A 9,498-nucleotide genomic window follows, 5' to 3' on the forward strand; every position below is an offset into this window, starting at 1 on the left:
AATTCCCTCATATATAGTGAGGGGTTGCCTTCTAGGGCAAAAAACCCTAAATTAAACATAACTTCTACCATCAGATCTCTGCCTAATGAATGACCCAGATTAACTATGAAATTACAACATTTTACAAGGCAATTTTACATCTATTTTTAGCTTCGGAGGCACTACCCTTGATCCCCCCACCTAGACGCCCCCTGCAGTGAGTATTTTCCAGGCGGTTGTTTCCGCCTCATTACAAACTGGGGTCCAATGCGATAATACCTTTGAATATATAAGATAATCAGGCTCCACAACCAACAACTCTTTTATATGAAATTCTGTATGCATCTTTGAAGTTAAAAGATCTAGATCAAGTTTTGTATCTCAATAGGTCTTCTTGATGCGAGTTGCATGAGTGAATGCTAACCAAGAACAAACTCCAAAGAGGAGAAGGAAAACTCAAATTCTTTGATCCTGAAGTGGGTCATGCACCACAAATATGAAACATGGTAGATGAGGAAGCTCGAATGGAGGAAGAGAGAAATTGTCATAAGATCTTGTTCACCATGGCAAAGAAAGTTGAAAAGTTGTTTGCAAAATATGAGAAGACAATCAAGCCCGAGAAGAAAGAACCAAATGACCATGCTTTAGCAAATCATGAAGTTGGAAGAGGAGAACCTGCTAAAATGGCCTCTCCATCCTCTAGTGATATTTCTTCTTCTTCTTCTTCTCATCACTCTAACATGCATCATAGGAATACATCTAAGAAGCCATTTTTTAAGCTAGATGTGAAGTTTGATTTACCCATATATAATGGAGAATGTAATGCAGATAAACTAAAAAATTGGATTAGACAGATCAAGGTTTATTTTCGGATTCAGTGGATTGAGGAAGATGAGGCAAAGATCCAATTAGCATCTCTTTAGCTGAGTGGCACCACTCTTGTCTGGAGGGAGAGAAAGTTGCAGAAACACAACAAAAACTTGGGAAATCTCCTTTCTTCTTGGTCCAATTTTGTTTCTGCATTAAAAGATCAGTTTTATCCTTTGGGTTATCGATAAAAGGCTTTAATGGAATTGCAATATTGGGGCAAGGAAAGGGTCAAAATGTACAAAACTTCATAGAAGAGTTTAGAAATCAAGCTTTGAATCTGGGCATTTCATTTGATTCACTTGAAACTGTAACAATGTATATTGGTTCTTTACATAGTTACATCAAGCATTCTTTGTTGTTATTTGAGCCTACTACTATTGATGCGACTAGTGTGAAGACCATTCACCTTGAAAGCAGGGGCAAGAATGATAAAGAAGAGAAAGCAAATAAATCATCTTTCAAACCTCATAATGGAAAGTTCAAAGGAAAGGGAAAGGGAAAGGACAAGAAGGAAACTACAACCAAGAAGGAGGAAGGAGCAAAGCCATCTTGCACACATTTCAAGAAGGATGGCCATGATGATGAACATTATTGGAAATTGCACTCGGAGTTGAAACCAAAGAGATTTGGTGGGAAGAATAAGCAAAAGACGGTGACAACCGTGCAGCAGGTTCTTGGATATGTTTCCGGTGATGAGACACAGATCACAATAGTGGGCATACAACATACTCTTTCTCTTCATGCTAACGGAAATTCTGAATTGCATGCAAGTACAAGTTCTTCAAATGAGTCTCTTGTTAATGAACGAAAGAGGACTGAATTATTCCACATTAGAGTCATACTGAAACATACTAAAGTGGAAACCTTGTTTGATTCGGACTCACAAGCAAATTTGATTTCAGAACCCTTGGTTGAGAAGTTAGGATTAGATACCAAGCCTCATCCGAAAGGCTACCATCTTGTTTGGGTGTGTGATAAAGCCAAATTGCATGTAACCAAGCAGTGTAGAGCCAGACTTTTGATTGCATCCAAACTAGTATATGAGGTTTATCTTGATGTTGTACCTTTGGATATCTGTGGTGTTGTATTGGGGAATCCGTATTTGTATGACAAGAAAGAAATTTTCTTTCTCTTTGAAAACAAGTTTCATCTCACGAAAGGTGATGTGGAATACATCGTTAGAGCTCATCGTGCCAAAATCAATGCTAGTCTTGTAAGTTCAGGTTAGATCAAGAGATTGATCAAAGGGTGCATGCTGATGGTTGTGAGAGAAAAAGATGTAGAGATACCTGAAGCTTTCCAAGGTTGTGATCCCACTCATAAAAAGGAATTGTATGAAATTGTTTCTAACTATAATGGGATTTTTCAGGAACCGAGTGGGTTACCTCCAAAGCGTGAGATCCAACATGAGATTCACTTGCAGCAGGCTACTCCTTTACCCAACATTATTATGTACAGGTTGTCAGCCATTGCGATGGAGGAGATAAAGAAGAAGGTGTAGGAAATGCTGAACCAAGGGGTTATAAGGCAAAGTTCTTCTCCATGTGGTTCACCTATTGTGTTGGTGCCAAAGAAGGATTTAGTAGGCCCCAATTTGGAGATTTGGGATCCAAAATCTTCCAAAGTCAGTTTTCGTCATCAAACGACACCAACCCTCAATGTGGTTCTACGAACCAAGAACTTTCCAATGCTGTGAAAATCACCTCAATCAGAGTTCATATGTGACATGTATGCCTCAAAGTGGTTCTATGAACCAAGAACTTTCCAACGCTATGAAAATCACCACAATTAGAGTTCATATGTGACATGTATGCCTCAATGTGGTTCTATGAACCAAGAACTTTCCAATGCTATGAAAATCAACTCAATCAAAGTTCATATGTGACATGTATGCCTCGTGCAAGTTAAGTACCCTATTGACCATCATTACTAAGTGGATGCCTTATCAACCCCCATCACTTGCATATGTGGGGCCAGTCACACGTGGAATTTTAAGAAGAATCCATAGGGTCCAAAATTCTAACATCAATTTAGGGTTGAAGCATGTAAAAATTCTAATCCTAATCCTAAAAACCTATCATACTATGTTAAATATTGAGTTGTTAGGAAGATAAGAGGTTCCATTCTTTTAGCATTGCACTTGTTCCATAGTCAACAAGAACATCTAGGAGTGATATTTGAGTGCATAACATAGGAGTTAGAAGATTTTGTAGGAGCCATTTAAGATTTTGTAGGAGCCATTTAAGCCCCAATATCAAAAGAAACCCCATAATAAGTGCACATTTCTTTGTACCTCCATTTCATAATTAAAGAAAAAAGATTATAGCATAAACCTCACCTTCTAGTTGAATTTTCTCCTATGTCACATTTTCTATTTATTTGTGTGGATGGTGTATTCATTTACTTGTTTTTTCATTTTCAAATTTCAATTATTTTCATAAATGTAAGCACTCTGCTAATAATAATAAATCTAACATCTAAAGAAATAAATTACATTTTCAAAATATTACAATATCTTTTATGGCAAATTACTCTAATAAAATATCTATAACAATTTAGAAATCATAAAATTATATTACAAATCATAAAATTATATTTATAATTACAACACGAAAACAAAACAATGAAATAATAACCTTAAAGAATCATAAAAATAATAATTAAAAAAAAAAAAATTATAATTTTATAAATATTGCAAAATTTCGTTTTAATAAATAAACCTAAAAAGCAACTTGCTTAGTTTTACTTAAATAATTCTTAAAAAAATATTATTAAATAAAATATTGCCAAAATCTAAAGTTTTTGCCTTCTATACATTTCTTGGTTCTTCTACTCAGAGTGGAGATCAAAACAAAGATATCCACCGACACCCACTTAATTAATTATTTGCGAAAGGGCCTCACAAAAAATTGTAAATGTATGGTTAAATGATAGTCTCCTTAGAGTTTAAAGTTTACCCATGTTATACAATTTCTCAACAACTAAAAAGCTAAAAAGAAGGTAAAACCTAAGATAACATTTCCAACTTAAATCTTCTTCAAATTTGAAACATAAAACAACAAATCTTCTTCAAATTTGAAACATAAAACAACAAATCTTCTTCAAATTTGAAACATAAAACAACACTGAAGGAAGATATTCCATCCTCCAAATATTCTTCACATCCTTTTAAGTTTAAGTTTAACCATTATGTGAAAAGAAACTTTCATTTTCTTTGTAGTTCAAAGTTGTTTTAACTTTATAGAAGGTCTCCATGCAAATCATTATAAGGCACATCTCTACACAACATTAAGGACATAAATGAAAGGTTCCAAAGAATTTAATAAAATAATAACCATAGGAATAATGAATAATAATAAAATATATTTTATTAGAAGGATATGAGGCCCACAACGACCTCATTTGGAAATTATATTTTATTAAAATATTTTCATTATAATCCATTTTAAATTAGATTTAGGGGTGGAAAGGGATAAGTTTATATATAGTTATAGTTTTAAAGAAGGTTTAAATTTGTAAATATAAAAGTTTAATTTTTATAATTTATGAATAGTTTTTGGAATGATAAGAGAATGATGTCTGGCTTTTTTAGTATAATATTCATCAATTTGTTTTAATTATGGAATTTGTTTTGGCTCATATGTAATATATAACAAAATAATAATAATAATAAATTTTGGTTGCAAGTTACTAATCTCGACAACCGAACAACAAATACGTTCCAATGATTTTTTTCATATAATATAATTATGGGTCGGGCCACTGGAGACCCGGGCTCGCGCGACCATATGACAGCGCCATGTGGGATGTCAGCAGGGTTCGAACTTGCCCGACCCGTGTGGGCTGGCGCGCTAACGGGCAACCCCAAATATTACACTGCTAACCGTAAAACATAACTGCTAGGTAATAAAACATAATCTTCGGGTAATACATGATAATGCGCCATATATAACAATTGATACGCCAAAATAAGGGTTTCGTGGGGTTGGATCCTAGAACCTCCCACCAATTGTGCACTAATTATATGCTACCAGCCAACAGGCTAATAACCCTTGGTTGGAAAACTCCACCGACAACCATTATTTAAACCTTAAACATTTTCTCATCTCAAGAGAAGTGGCAGAACTAAGAAGTAGTAGGATGAATTTTGCAGGTGGAACCAAGAGTACCTAGGTCGGAATCGTGCCTAGGAGGGCACTGAATTTGAGAAATATTCCCAAGGAATCTTGGCAGAATCTTTTTGTAAGGAATCTTGAGGGAACCTAAAGATTTCTTGGAGCTCTAGAGGTCACTTGCTCAGAATATGGTCAAATTTATAGTTGTTTGACATGATTTCGCACCACAAACCCAATGGTGATGTCCATTTCTACATCTGATCTTTGCAATTTTTGTCCACGAAAAAATTGGATGTATAAGGGTCATTTATGTAAAGTTTATTGTAATTCATTTTTTCTTCCATTTAATGAAAGAGGCCTCCCCACATTGAGTAGGGCCCAGAGATGTAGCCCACATTGGGTGAACTCCGTAATCAAATCATTTTTTGCCTTTGATCTCATGGTTACTTTATGATTTCCGCTTCTTTTTCATGTCTTTAAGTTACTTGGCTACATGCTCTTTTATATGAAATTTTGTATGCATCCTTGAAGTTAAAATATCTGGATCAAGTTTAGTATATGAGTAGGTCTTCTTGATGCGAGTTGCATGAGTGAATGATAACCAGGAACAAGTTCCAAAGAGGATAAGGAAAACTCAAATCCTTTGATCCTGAAGCGGGGCATGCACCACGAAGATGGAACATGGCATATGAGGAAGCTCGAATGGAGGAAGAGAGAAATTATCATAAGATCTTGTTCACCATGGCAGAGAAAGTTGAAAAGTTATTTGTAGAATATGAGAAGACAATCAAGCCTGAGAAGAAAGAACCAAATGACCATGCTTCAACAAATCATGAATTTGGAAGAGGAGAGCCTCCTCAAATGCCCTCTCCATCCTCCAGTGACAGTCCTTCTTCTTCTTCTTCTCATCACTCTAACATGCATCAAAGGAATACATCTAAAGCCATTTTAAAGATAGATGTAAAGTTTGATTTACCCACATATAATCGAGAATGTAATGCAGATAAACTAAACAATTGGAGTATACAAATCGAGGTTTATTGTTGAATTCAACATATCGAGGAAGATGAGGCCAAGATCCAATTAGTATCTCTTCATTTGAGTGGCACTGCTCTCGTCTGGTGGGAGGGCAAGTTCCAGAAACACATCAAAAACTTGGATAATCTCCTTTCTTCTTGGTCCAATTTTATTTCTGCATTAAAATATCAATTTTATTTTGGGTTATCGACAAAAGGCTTTAATGGAATGGAAATATTTGAGGCAAGGAAAGGTTCAAAATGTACAAAGCTTCATAGAAGAGTTTAGAAAACAAGCTTTGAATTTGGGCATTTCACTTGATTCACCCAAAACTATAACAATGTATATTGGTGATTTGCATGGTTACACCAGACATTATTTGTTGTTATTTGATCCTATTACTATTGATGCAGCTAGTGTGAAGGCCATTCACCTTGAAAGCATGGGCAATAATGATAAATAAGAGCAACCAAACAAATCAATTTTCAAATCTCATAATGGCAAGTTCAAAGGAACAGGCAAGGGAAAGGACAAGAAGGAAGATACAACCAAAAAGGAGGAAGGAGAAAAGCCATATTGCACACATTGCAAGTAGGATGGCCATGATGATGAACATTATTGGAAATTGCACCAGGAGTTGAAACCAAAGAGATTTGGTGGGAAGAACAAGAAAAAGATGGTGGAAACTGTGCAGCGGGTTCTTGGATCTGATTCCGGTGATGAGACACAGATCGTAATAGTGGGCATAAAAGGTACTCTTTCTCTTCACACTAACGAAAATTCTAAATTGCATGCAAGTACAAGTTATTCAAATGAGTCTCTTGTTGATGAATGAAAGAGGACTGAATTATTCCACATTAGAGTCATAATGAAACATACTAAAGTGGAAGCCATGTTTGATTCAGGCTCTTGATTTTCGAATCCTTGGTTAAGAAGTTAGGATTAGAGACCAAGCCTCATCTGAAAGCCTACCCTATTGGTTAGGTGTGTGATAAAGCCAAATTTCATGTAACCAAGCAATGTAGAACCAAAATTGTGATTGCATCCAAACTAGTATATGAGGTTTATCTTGATGTTGTACTTTTGGATATCTGTGGTATTGTATTGGGGAATCCATATTTGTATGAAAGGAAAGCAATTTTATTTCGCCATGAAAACAAGTATCATCTTGCGAAAGATGATGTGGAATACATTGTTAGAGCTCATCGTGCCAAAATCAGTGTCAGTTTTGCAAGTGCAGGTTAGATGAATAGATTGATCAATCCCAGCAAAGGGTGCATGCTCATGTTGTGAGAGAAAAAGATGCAGAGACATCTGAAGCTTTCCAAGGTTGTGATCCCACTCATAAAAAGGAATTGTATGAAATTATTTCTAACTATAATGGGATTTTTCAGGAACCAAGTGGGTTGCCTCCAAAGCATGAGATCTAACATGAGATTCACTTGTAGCAGGATGCTCCTTTACCCAACATTGGTATGTACAGGTTGTCAGCCATTGAGATGGAGGAGATAAAGAAGAAGGTGTAGGAAATGATGAACCAAGGGGTCATAAGGCCAAGTTCTTCTCCATGCGGTTCACCTATTGTGTTGGTGCCAAATAAGGATGACACATGGATGATGTGTGTGGACCACAGAGAACTCAACAAAATAATGGTGAAGAATCGGTACCCTCTTCCTTTCATTGACGATTTATTACATCAATTGAAAAATGTTGTCTATTTCACAAAAATGGACTTGCGCAGTGGGTATCATAAGGTCAGTATTTCGGAATAGGATGTATGGAAGACTATATTCAAGATGAAACAAGGTTTTTTGAATGGCCAGTGATGCCAATGCCATTCGGACTATGCAATGCTTCGACCACATTCATGAAAGTGATGATGATATTTTCAGACCTTTTCTTAATGATTGTGTGCTTGTGTATCTTGATGACATTCTTGTTTTCAGTAGGACATGGGAAGATCATGTGAGTCATCCTAAAAAGGTGCTTGATGTTTTGAAAAAAGAAAATTTGTATGTCAAAATGTCTAAGTGTGAATTTGGTAAGACCTCTTTGGTTTACTTATGTCACATTGCTTTGAGGTGGAAAATTAAAAATTGATCCTTCTAAATTTGATGTGATTGTAAAGTGGCCTAAACCCACAAATTATACAGAGGTTCATAGCCTTTTGGGTATAGTGGAATATGGAGAAGGTTCATTTCCAACTTCTCTGTCATTGCATCCCCTTTACATGCATTGAAAAGTGTGAAGAAAACCTTTTAGTTGGGAGAAAAGCAGCAGAAATCCTTTGATACAATGAAAGAGAATATCAGTACCACACCAGGTTTGGCCTTACCTGACCTCCAACAACCTTTTAAGATCGAGATAGATGCCAATGGATATGCCATGGGAGAAATGTTGATGTAGCAGAGGGAACACATATGTTACCATTCAGAGACATTCTCCCAAGATGTTGTGAACTATCCCACATATGACAAGGAGTTGTATGCCTTGGTTCAAAGTGCGAAGCAGTGGAAGCACTATTTGATTAGCAAGGATACCATCATTCAGATAGATCACAATCCCTTGCAGTACCTCCAGTCACAGACAAAGCTTCAACAAGCACATCATTTTAGATGGATGAGTTTCCTCCGGCGGTTTCACTTGGTAATAAAATACAAGAAGGGAACCAACAACAAAGTGGCATATATGCTTTCTCACCCTCCTATTTCTGCATCTATAGTTTTGCAAAATTCTTCTTTATCTTTTGAAAGTTATGCTAAACAATATGTTGATGATTATGATTTTAAGGAGATTTATGCAAAGTTGACTCATGGATCGCAGGTGGAAAATTACCATTTGCAAGGAAAGTTGTTGTACCACCTTGGCAAACTTTATATACCCACCATTGAGAGAATATATGTAATCAAAGAGGCACATACCTCTCTTGTGTCAGGTGTTATGAAACCAGCTCACAAAAAGATAGAAAAGATAGATCAATGCCTTAGAATTCAGCCTCTTCGAGGGTAGCAACCTCCTTTACATTACAAAAACGAAAAATTCTTGGATGATTCAAAAGACAAACCTCCTTTCTATATATAGGAGTCTAAGGGGTCACAATATGACCAATCTGACCTAACAATAATAATATAAAGGCACAAAAATAACAATAGTGGGATTCTATGGGGCACAATAATAACAATATGGGGGTAATAGGGACACAACAATAACAATAAGGGATACAATGGCCATAAGGACCTTTAGGTGCTCGACTGTTAAGGAGAGGGCGGCCATCGAGAGGAGAGGATGCGTAAGCAGGCTCGACTGTTAAGGAGAGGACCTTTAGGGTGCGTAAGCACGCTCGAATAATAAGGAGAGGTGCTCAACCACAAGGTCTGGAGGCGCTTGACCATAGGACCTTTAGGTACTCGACTGTTAAGGAGAGGAAGAGGGCCACCATCGAGAGGAGAGGAAATATGCACTTATAAAGAGCTAGAGCAGATAAGCAAGTTCCCTCCCTGAGCGTCAGCGAAGAATA

Source organism: Pinus tabuliformis, chromosome 1_1 (assembly GCF_031772625.1).
Source record: "Pinus tabuliformis cultivar Carrire ecotype Pingquan chromosome 1_1, CPIR1, whole genome shotgun sequence".
Classification (NCBI taxonomy): Eukaryota; Viridiplantae; Streptophyta; class Pinopsida; order Pinales; family Pinaceae; genus Pinus; species Pinus tabuliformis.